Source organism: Pelobates fuscus, chromosome 3, assembly GCF_036172605.1.
Source record: "Pelobates fuscus isolate aPelFus1 chromosome 3, aPelFus1.pri, whole genome shotgun sequence".
Lineage (NCBI taxonomy): Eukaryota > Metazoa > Chordata > Amphibia > Anura > Pelobatidae > Pelobates > Pelobates fuscus.
Genome location: NC_086319.1, coordinates 338,253,851 through 338,264,689, shown reverse-complemented (window position 1 = coordinate 338,264,689; position 10,839 = coordinate 338,253,851). Strand labels below are relative to the sequence as shown.

General features: G+C 43.0%; 1 protein-coding gene across 3 annotated transcripts in view; it reads left to right on the top strand.

The window, feature by feature from the left end:
* The first annotated feature begins 8,037 nt into the window (after positions 1-8,037).
* RAB27A (RAB27A, member RAS oncogene family) overlaps positions 8,038-10,839 on the top strand; it is an 82,509-nt gene continuing 79,707 nt past the window's right edge. For 2 of the 3 annotated variants that reach the window (XM_063449074.1, XM_063449077.1), the window contains exon 1: positions 8,038-8,133. The gene's annotated coding sequence lies outside the window, so the exon portion shown is untranslated. The remainder of the gene's footprint in view (positions 8,134-10,839) is intronic. The other variant, XM_063449076.1, reaches the window with a different exon arrangement.

Here is a 10,839-nt window from a genome sequence, read left to right as displayed (position 1 = left end):
CGAACGTTTCACTCCCATGGGTGGCCCATGATGGCTTGCCCACCACTTCTCCACACGGGGTCTTGTGCCCGCGGAGACAGACGCTATCCCTGACTCTAGTTCTTAATTTAATAATTTATATCTAACATCTCAAAATGTAATTTCTACTTATATCACAAATATACATTATCACAATTTTATGTCTCGTAAATGGGATAAAATTTATTCTACTCTTCACTGATAATGTATTTTTAAAACATACAAAATAGACAAATAACATTGCCTTCTGCAAAATAAATGGAAAAGATAATGGAGATTTTGTTAAGCTTATAAATGGCTATACATTAATTCACATTTCTTGTTCTCCAGTTTCTGGCTGTTGATGACAATGTACAATGTAATAGAGCAGCGGAAAATGCTAGTAGAATGCTTGGTTGCATAGGGAGAGGTATTAGCAGTAGGAAGAGGGAAATGCTCATGCCATTGTACAGAACACTGGTGGGACCTCACTTAGAGTACTGGATACAGTACTGGAGACCATATCTTCAGAAGGATATGGATACCTTAGAGAGAGTTCAAAGAAGGGCTACTAAACTGGTTCATGGATTGCAGGGTAAAATTCACCAGGAAAGGTTAAAGGATCTTGACAGGTATAGCTTGGTGAAAAGACGAGACAGGGGAAATATGATAAAAGCATTTTTAAATACATAAAGGGAAACAACACAGTAAAAGTGGAGACTATATTTAAAAGAAGTAAAACTACCATAACAAGAGGACATAGTCTCAAAAATAGAGGGACCAAGGTTTAAAAATAATATCAGGAAGTATTACATTACTGAGAGGGTAGTGGATGCATGGAATAGCCTTCCAACTGGAGTGGTAGAGGTTAACTCAGTAGAAGTGTTTTAAGCATGCGTGGGATAGGCATAAGGCTAAGCACTTGCTGCTAGTAACAGATCTAGAATTAATATACTATAATGCCCAAAGTCTCAATTCCTACGCATATGCAATAATAAAATATCTGGGCTTACAACAAAAATTATGTTAGTCAGTCTTTAAACTTGGCTTATTCATTTGTTCAAGAAATCTTGGTTTATTAGAACTTTCTTTTAGTAAATGTTCTTTAAGATAACCCTTCTTTCAGCATGTTATCAATCTTTGTACACAAAGCTAAAACACACTTGTTACTTATACGTGAAACGTTAGACATATATATTCTATCTACATATTAACCAATACTTGTCACAGACACCTTCCTGACACAGGGAAACTAATAGCAGGATAATCCTAGTAACCGTAACCTTTTTGTTCATAATATATGGGAATTAAGGAAGACAGCATGTCTTTGAGATAGGATGAGCATGACACAATACACGGGCGGAAAATAAATAAATAAATAAAATAAATAAATAAACTCACGGAATGCAAACAATATACCTACAGCCATTAATCACTTTTCCTCTTCACAATCTAGCTTAACAACTTTGCATATTCCCTCTATCCACATTGCATAGCAATGCAACAAATCACACTTGCCTTTACATTTTTAACTCGTCCAAATAATTCTCTATTCCTGCATCAGATTCACTTTCCTAACCTTCGTAATAAACACTGAGCTACATCCCTGACTCCTTATCTTATACAACAGTCTTGGAGAAAATACTTTGTTCCATTGCTAAATCTTATTAGTTTCTGAATAATTTTACTGAACGCAGAACTGAAAAACCAGGAATGTCACCCCTCCCTCTCCCCCCTCGCGTCTCACAGAAGGCAAGGAGAGAGCCAGCATGAAGTTTTTTAACCATGTCAGCGCTGGAAAGACAGTTACGTTACAATTATTGCAAAAGCAAAGAGACACAAAAACACAACATTTAATAATACTCTTCAGTGAAACTCAATACAAAACCCCCACCCTCTACCAGGGTAATGGCTAACACAAAATACAAAAACAATTATTATAATATACATACATTCTTAACCCTTTGTGATCTAGTTCTTCCTCAACCCTACCTTCCTGCTGAATAGCATTGCTACTCTGTACCAGTAAGCTTGCTTTCTTCTCTGTCAGTAATCTACCACATGAAGGCACAGCAATTTTACACACTTTAGCAATCTCTATCTTCAACTAGATCACACGCGCTAGCCAGCCCTTATTGGGCTTTTCTAACCCTGTTCCATTCCCCTCCTATACAGGCGTCCCAGATATAGGGGGAAAAGGTTTTAAACAGTGTCTACAATGGTGGACTGACACTCGAGAGGGGTGGGTCCCCCCCCAGTGCGTCTTCCCAAAACGTAGACTAGTCACTAATTGGAGGTGAGAAGTGTGTGACCAATCACTTCTCTCACAATAGAAATAGGAGAGGATAGAATAATAATATAGGAAGTATAGAAAAGGGAAAAGGCAAGGAAAAATCCTTAGAGACAGACACAGGAATTCATGAGACTCCTAATTAAACAGACAAGACAACAATACAATTGAAATACAGTGCATGCATTACAGTTCAAATGAAATCAACAGTAATTCCTTTCCTTTACTCATGTGCTTATCCCAAAGTCACCTCCCTCAACCCCTGTAGTGCCCCTATAAAACCCACTTATAAGTCTCACTACCACAAATAAACAGAAAAACTGGAATTCCACCAGCCCCCAGCGCTCAGGGCGGCGGTTACCAAGAGAAAACTGGAATCCCCCCAGCCGAAGCTGAGGTTTACCAAAACTGGAATCCCCCCAGCCTCGGTACTCGGGACAGTGGTTACCAAAATTGGAATTCCACTAGCCCCAGTACTCGAAACTGTGGGTTACCACGTGCACAATGAGGCTAGCTAAGCTCTCAGAGTGTCACGAGAAGGATCACAGGAAATTATGAGTCTACACAAAATCCACAGTTCCAACAATCCCCTTTTTCCTTACAGCCACAGCCACGAGGCTCCTAAAAGAGGTAAACAGGCAAAGAAGACCCCCAGGAACGCATCCACAGGTCAACCCCCCTTTTTCCCTACAACCACGGCACCGTGGTTCCTAAAAGGAGTAAAACAGGCAACAGAAGACCCAGGCAAATCCCCTCGGGTCCACCCCCCTTTATCCCAAAAGGGGCAAAATACAAACAGATAAACAGACAAAACAGAAGACCCAGGCAAATCCCCTCAGGTCCACCCCCCTTTATCCCAAAAAGGGGAAAACAAGCAAGACAGAACCCCAGGCAAATCCCCTGCAGGTCCACCCCCCCTTTATCTCAAAATGGGGAAACAGGCAAACAATTCAAACACAATTCAAACACACCCAGGCAACAGATAGACTAAAATGCAGGTAAACAAATGAGTAACGAGACACCGGGCAAGATATTACCTGTCTTTGATGTCCTCCCGGGAAGCAGTCACAGACACGTGGACGGGTCAATCAAAGGGGCCGGAACGTACCGGTGGCTCTGCAGAAGTCTCTACCGTGTACTTGGAGGTGATCAGTCTCCCTTCCTACCCCCAGGATTCCCCCGTCCAACAGCATCTTCCTTAGGACGGCTCACCGGCCAGACATAGCCCGATGCCCCACGTTGGATGCGCCAAATTGATGTGGATTAATTTAGAAATAAACAAATATGTTTAAATGTCTATCTGTTCCTGTCCAAATCTGAGATGATTAAATTGCGTATACGCAGAAGTAAGCTCACACTGACACATGGAGTTCAGGTTAAAAGCACTTCAGAAAATTTAATACAATCTGGTTGGAAAACAGTTGTGCAGATCTTTTTAAAAGCAAAATGACATCATCATTGGTTATCAGATAATAACAAATAAACATCATTAATTGGATTAAACATTATGTGACTAACTTCGTGTCCACCCACCAAGAGGTGGTATTATTTTGGACACGGGTGGGGACAAGGGGGTCTTGAGCGTCATTTTACACAGTCAGTGATGTCAGATCTCGTGGTCAGGTGCAAGGTCTCTTATGAATAGAACATTTCATTACTACAGTGTTCTCATGGCCTTCAATTTATACTATGTTGCGAGTTAGGGGAAATTCAGCAGTTCCTGGGTTAGTCATATCTTTATGGAAAAATACAGTCTTTGTCTATTGTGTTAGATGTGCTGAGCAATTCTGTCATGTAATGTAGTTTTCATATGGAGAAGTCAGGTTATGAGGACAAAATGGAGGATTTGTCACAGCATCAGGTTAAAATGGAGTTAGTGCAATAATTCAATACAAGTACAATAAAGATTTTTTAATAATTCTACATCACCCTTTTCTCATTCCCTGCAACAGTTTTGCAAACTACACATATATTTCTTTTCTAGGGATCATACTTGAAGCAAATTTTGACCTGATGTTCCTCACCCCCCAAAATAAAATGTCTGGTCTCTCTGTTAAAATATTATACATTTCTGGGTCCGGTCCTATGATAGGCTGCCTTTTTCTAAATTTTTGTTTTGTTCACGTGTGGCGAGGTTCTCACTCCAGTTATGTTGGTTCCAAATGAAGCTTTCTTCCCATTTTGCCATAAAAAAAGTTAGCATTACCAATCGTCTAAAGATAAAATTGGCAATTAAATAAAATAAAAAAAACGTCATTTTTTTTAAACTTAACGTAATTGCTTCAATTATAAAATCAATCTGTTCCTGATGTAAAAGGGACACTTCCTCCAATATTTTCCTACAGGCTCTACTTTCTCATGTCTAATACACGTATACAAGGTGTTATCGATATCGATAATATCTCCACGTCCTGTCATTCTATTGATACATGGAGGTAAGGTTTGCCTATAGCAGTGATGGCGAACCTTTTTGAGACCGAGTGCCCAAACCGCAATACATGCCAACTTTTTTTTCCTCAAAGTGCCAACACAGCAATTAAACCTGAATACTGAGATTTAAGTTTAGAAAAAACAACTTGTACAGTTGTCCGAACTAATTAACAACTTTTGTTTTAAAAGAAGAACACAACAACAGAGAGTTCAATGATACAAATTTTAAATAATGATATAAATAGATAAAATTCAGCTTATATTTATCAGTATCTCCAACAAATGCAATACATAGACACAGACTGCTGAATACACACACACAGACTGCTGAACACACACACAGTCTGCTGAATATACATACAGACAGACTGCTGAATACACACACACAGTCCGCTGAATACACACACACAGTCCACTGAATAAACACTGAGTACACACAGACTGCTGAAGACACACACACAGACTGCTGAATACATACACACACACACAAACTGCTGAATACAAACACACACACAGACTGCTGAATACACGCACACACAGACTGCTGAATACAAAAACACATACTGCATCGAGGGCTGCAGTGTATGTGTTTGAGTGTGGGATGATGTGTGTGTGTAGGGTACTGTGTGTCTGTGTGAGGGGTGCTGTGTGTGTGTGTGTGTGTGTGTGTGTGAGGGGTGCTGTGTGTGTGGGGAGGTACGGGTGCTGTGCTGTGTGTGGGTAGGGGTGCTGTGTGTGTGTTGGGGTAGGGGTGCTGTGTGTGGGTAGGGGTGCTATCTGTGTGTTGGGGTAGGGGTGCTATGTGTGTGTTGGGGGATAGGGGCGCTGTGTGTGTTGTGGGTAGGGGCGCTGTGTGTGTGTTGGGGTAGGGGTGCTGTGTGTGTGTTGGGGTAGGGGTGCTGTGTGTGTGTTGGGGGTAGGGGTGCTGTGTGTGTGTTAGGGGGTAGGGGTGCTATGTGTGTTGTGGGGGTAGGGGTTCTATGTGTGTGGGGGGTAGGGGCGCTGTGTGTGTGGGGGGGTAGGGGTGTTGTGTGGGGGGTAGTGGTGCTGTGTGTGGGGAGTAGGGGTACTGTGTATGTGGAAGGGGTGTAGGGGTAGTTAAATCCGTGGTGAACCTATGGCAGCGTGCCCACAGAGAGGGCCCAGTGTGCCACTTGTGGCACACGTGCCATAGGTTCGCCATCACTGGCTTATAGTGTGTGTACAGGAAAAGAATGGTAAGTATGGAGGACATTCAAGGAACACTCTACTGTTAAGAATGTAAACACGTATTCCTAATGTTGGTGTTTTACTTTTTAGAATGTGAGGGCCCCTCAAAATAGTAAAATAAAACATTTGTACTCACCTTTTACCCCCTGGTGTGCTGGTCTAATTTTGGCAGCCATTCCTTCACAACTAAATTGTATGCTTCCCCATAGAGTAGCAATTTGGGGATGGTGAGTATACATGGCTGTGCTATAAATTCCTACTCACAATTAAGATTTATTGGTCCCCCTAAATTGAATAAAAGAACAGAAAAAAAAGCTTGATACCTGGATGGGGGCACTGTATATGTGGCTGCACATTTTGAGGGTGAGCTGTGGCTTGTGGGGACAGCTGAAGTGAGAGAGAGACCTCCACAATTACCCACCTTCCAAAGGAAACCTTTGTCACAGCTTGTGATTGACTTGCACCGCCTGTTATGCCTAGGAGGAGACTGTCAGCGCGGTCTTCCCTCTGTTGTGGTGTGACCCTAGCGTGATTCCGTCTATGCGTGAGACACCACAGTCACGCTACAGCCGCAGCGCAGTAGCAAGTCCAACGCTATGAGGCGATGCCGATCGTCACATAGTGTAATAAAAAACTAACGCATAAGATGCTTTCAGAAATTGTCGAGGGCTTAAGGGGCTGTCTCTTTTATCCCGCTGCCAAGTTAAAGAAGGACATTTTTGTAACATTGTTGTTTAAGGGGGCTCACTTCATCAGTGGCCCATAGGGCCCACTTCCTTCGGGCAAGCTGACTCCCTGGTAAGTCCGCCACTGGCTCCTGAGTTTGACACTCTCAGCCAATCAGCAGCTCCCTTTCCCCGGCAGTCCTAGGCTTCTTCCTGTATTAAAGGACCACTCTAGGCACCCAGACCACTTCAGCTTAATGAGGTGGTCTGGGTGCCAGGTCCTTCTAGGGTTAATCCATTTTTTCATAAACATAGCAGTTTCAGAGAAACTGCTATGTTTATGAATGGGTTAAGCCTTCCCCCTATGTCCTCTAGTGGCTGTCTCATTGACAGCCGCTAGAGGCGCTTGCGTGCTTCTCACTGTGATTTTCACAGTGAGAGCACGCCAGCGTCCATAGAAAAGCATTATGAATGCTTTCCTATGTGACCGGCTGAATGCGCACGCAGCTCTTGCCGCGCGTGCGCATTCAGCCGACGGGGAGGAGAAGAGGCGGATCGGAGGAGGAGAGCAGGAGGAGAGCTCTCCGCCCAGCGCTGGAAAAAGGTAAGATTTAACCCCTTTCCCCTTTCCAGAGCCGGGCGGGAGGGGGTCCCTGAGGGTGGGGGCACCCTCAGGACACTCTAGTGCCAGGAAAACGAGTATGCTTTCCTGGCACTAGAGTGGTCCTTTAAGAATCTCAGAGAAGCAGAAAGCTGAAGAGAAGACTTTGGGTTTAAAATGTCCTGGAACAGTTTAAACCTAAAGGAAAGCTCGCCAGGGACCTCCTAACACCATAATATTCATTCTGATGATGTTGTTATGTTGACTGGAATGTCCCTTTAAGATTAGTGGTCAGAGTACCCATAGAGTCCTTTTAAATTCAAAACTTGGATCCTTTGGTATCTGTGCATATTGTATGTCTGTATTTCCTAAATGGTGCAAACCTGCTGAAAATGTTCACGTTTAAGAAATATTAAATCATAATATATCAATAAAAATGAAATCATGATTAGTGATATCACTAAGGGGGATTATTTGTAACTACTCACACTATTAAAAGGGTTAGTTAATTTTTATTTTTATTGAGCAGCCTGCAGGCAGCTAGCTATAACCCCTTAGATTAGTATCAGCTCCCATACCTGATCATTCTTCATACCTGCTGTTACCAAGAAGGAATATCTTTATAGAGTTACAACTCCCATGATGCACTGCCAGCCCTAGTACTGTGCGTTCTAATATAGAATGGCTAGGGATCTCCCTATTGGCCAGTCCTGCTGATCCCGTACCTGCTCAATGAGGGGGAATCTACATGGAAGACCTGTTGCATGGGCGGGGCTTCTGTGGCAACGGGCAGGGGTTAGGAAGGTTTTTTTAGGGACACACCCACGGTGGGCGGGGCTTGGCGCCGGCTCGGGAAATGATGTCCACGGGATGCGATACCCTGTGAGTCAACCCAAAAAAGGCAAGAGCTCAGCGGCTGGGAGGAGGGGGCACGACTGGAGGTAAGCGAGACCGGGAGATAGGAGCGGATAACTTCCTCTCCCTCTACAGCCTAACTTTCTGTCTGGGACCCTGATACTGGGCAGCATGAGGGGGACACACAGAGACCGTGATACTGGGCATGGGGGGGCACAGAGACACTGATACTGGGCAGCATGGGGGGGGGGGGGCACGAGGGGGCACAGAGAAACTGATACTGGGCAGCATGGGGGGGGCACAGAGAAACTGATACTGGGCAGCATGGGGGGGCACAGAGAAACTGATACTGGGCAGCATGGGGGGCACAGAGAAACTGATACTGGGCAGCATGGGGGGGGGGGCACAGAGAAACTGATACTGGGCAGCATGTGGGGGCACAGAGAAACTGATACTGGGCAGCATGTGGGGGCACAGAGACCCTGATACTGGGCATGGTGGGGGGCACAGAGACCCTGATACTGGGCATGGTGGGGGGCACAGAGACCCTGATACTAGGGGGGAGGGGGGGCACAGAGACCCTGATACTAGGCATGGGGGGGGACACAGGGATCATGATAGTGAGCACCAGGGGCACAGAACCATGATACTGGGCATAGGTGCACAGCAACCCTGATACTGGGCATGGGGGTGGCTCAGAGACCATGATACTGGGCATCGAGGAGGCACAGGGATCATGATACTGGACATGGGGGGTGGAGGCACAGGGACTCCAGTATTGGGCATGGGGACAAGGATGTTGATAATGAGAATTGGAGGCTAGGGTTACTAGAACTGTGATATTGGGCTTGGGGGGACAAATGGATTCCTAAAATGGTGAGTTTGGGACAAGGACCATGGTAATGGTAGTGGAGGCAGGGACTCTGGTGTGAGGTGGAGGTTCAAAGAACCCTAATACTGGGCATGGGAGCCACAGGGACCATGATAATGGGCAGAGAGGTAAAGTGTGCTAGAGGGTGACAGGATCATTACCTAGTATCCCTGAGCTGGACATCTACATCCTAGACAGAAACCCCCATTAAGAGAAACTGAATTGCTTAATCGAGAGAGAGTGTGTGTACACACTGAGCCATTAGAAAGTAACACCTCCTTTCAAAGCAGTTACTCATTTAGAAATGGAAAAACATCTGTCAAGGTTGGTATCGCTCTAGCCCTAAACCATTGAGAGAGAGAGAGAGATAATACCTAGTGGTTTATATCCAAATTCATGTCACACCCCAGGCTTGCCATCTAATACAATATATTTACATTTCTAAATTGTAGGGGTAAGGTTCATAATCAAACTATTTAAAAAAAAAAAACAAAAAAAAAACTAATTTCTATATCTATACCTATCTTTATAATAACTCACAAAAAAATATAAAACATATCTACATATAGATAAATATCACTCAGTCCTAGAAATGCTGGCAGTCACTTTGTCAGAACGCCGATTGCTATATAAATTTAGAAAGGAATGATCACTTAATGGAAGTTATAGGTAATTTCCAATGTTTTATTCAGGGGTGTAAGTTCCATAAAAGCCACAGTTCCCCTTTAAACATTAGGTGGGTAATCTGCTTAATTGCAGGGGTCCAGCATGTCCTTAAAAGAAAAGGTCACCCCCCAAATCCTGGAATACTGCTCACGCACACTGTGCCTGCTAAAACAGATTTCCGAAGTTTTTGCAGTTGTGTTCCGAGTATGTTTTTGGTACTGGAAACGATAAGTCTGTATATCATCTAAAAAAGCAGAAACATATAAGAGATTACAGCTTTAGACCGTAGGGGAATTGGGGAAAAACTAAAAATATTTATTCTCAAAAACAATAAATATGTTGAAATTTCCCAGCTCTGCTATGTTCAAAGCTTAGCTTTTTCAGTTTCACATTTGCTATTCGGAATAAATGGGCGCTATATAAATATCAATAATAATAATTATAATAATAATAATTAACTGGAAGTTTAATGAATAATTGTAACTGAGAAGAACTGATACTACAAGTAAACCAGTGGACAAATTTTAATTATTTTCAGATATTAATCAGATATGGACATATTTAAAATCTGGTGATGAAATGGGAATTTATGGGTAACTGTGAAAGAAAAATGACCTCTTATTTTAAATGCAAAAAGATGTACCTGCCATTGAAGTTTGCATTGTATAGTGTTTTTCTGGGTCTCCCTCCAGTTTTGCCATATTGAAACCCTTCCCATAATTTCTGCACAGCGGGAGATTATGTGATAATGATAAATAGTTTTTACCCATGAGCAGTTTTATGTATCACTTGATAAGTGGAACTGATCTGTAAACTGATTCAGATTTAGAACTGCATAGTAAAGGGCTGTCTTAAAGGGAAGCTATAAGCATCAAAACAACTTCATCTTAATGAAGCAGTTTTGGTGTATAGATCATGCCCATGCAGTCTCACTGTTCAATTATCGTTACTATTTACTTGTGTCAAATCTGTGGCTTGCTATAGAGAAAGTTTGGAATGAACGGAACATGCGCAGCAACTAGCACATTCCTCCACTCTGAACTACAGTTCAAATCAGGTTAGACAGCAAACACCACCAGCTGTCTGTTTGACATCCAGAAGATCTTACTATGGGGATTTCTAAAAGTTCCAATTTCTCTTGAAATTGGCACTTTTATAAGATAAGCCAGAGAGTATACCAAGCTTGAGTTTTACTTGAAATTCTTGGTTTTGGGGAAAAACTGCAATCAAGCACTCATAGCACCATAAACACTGC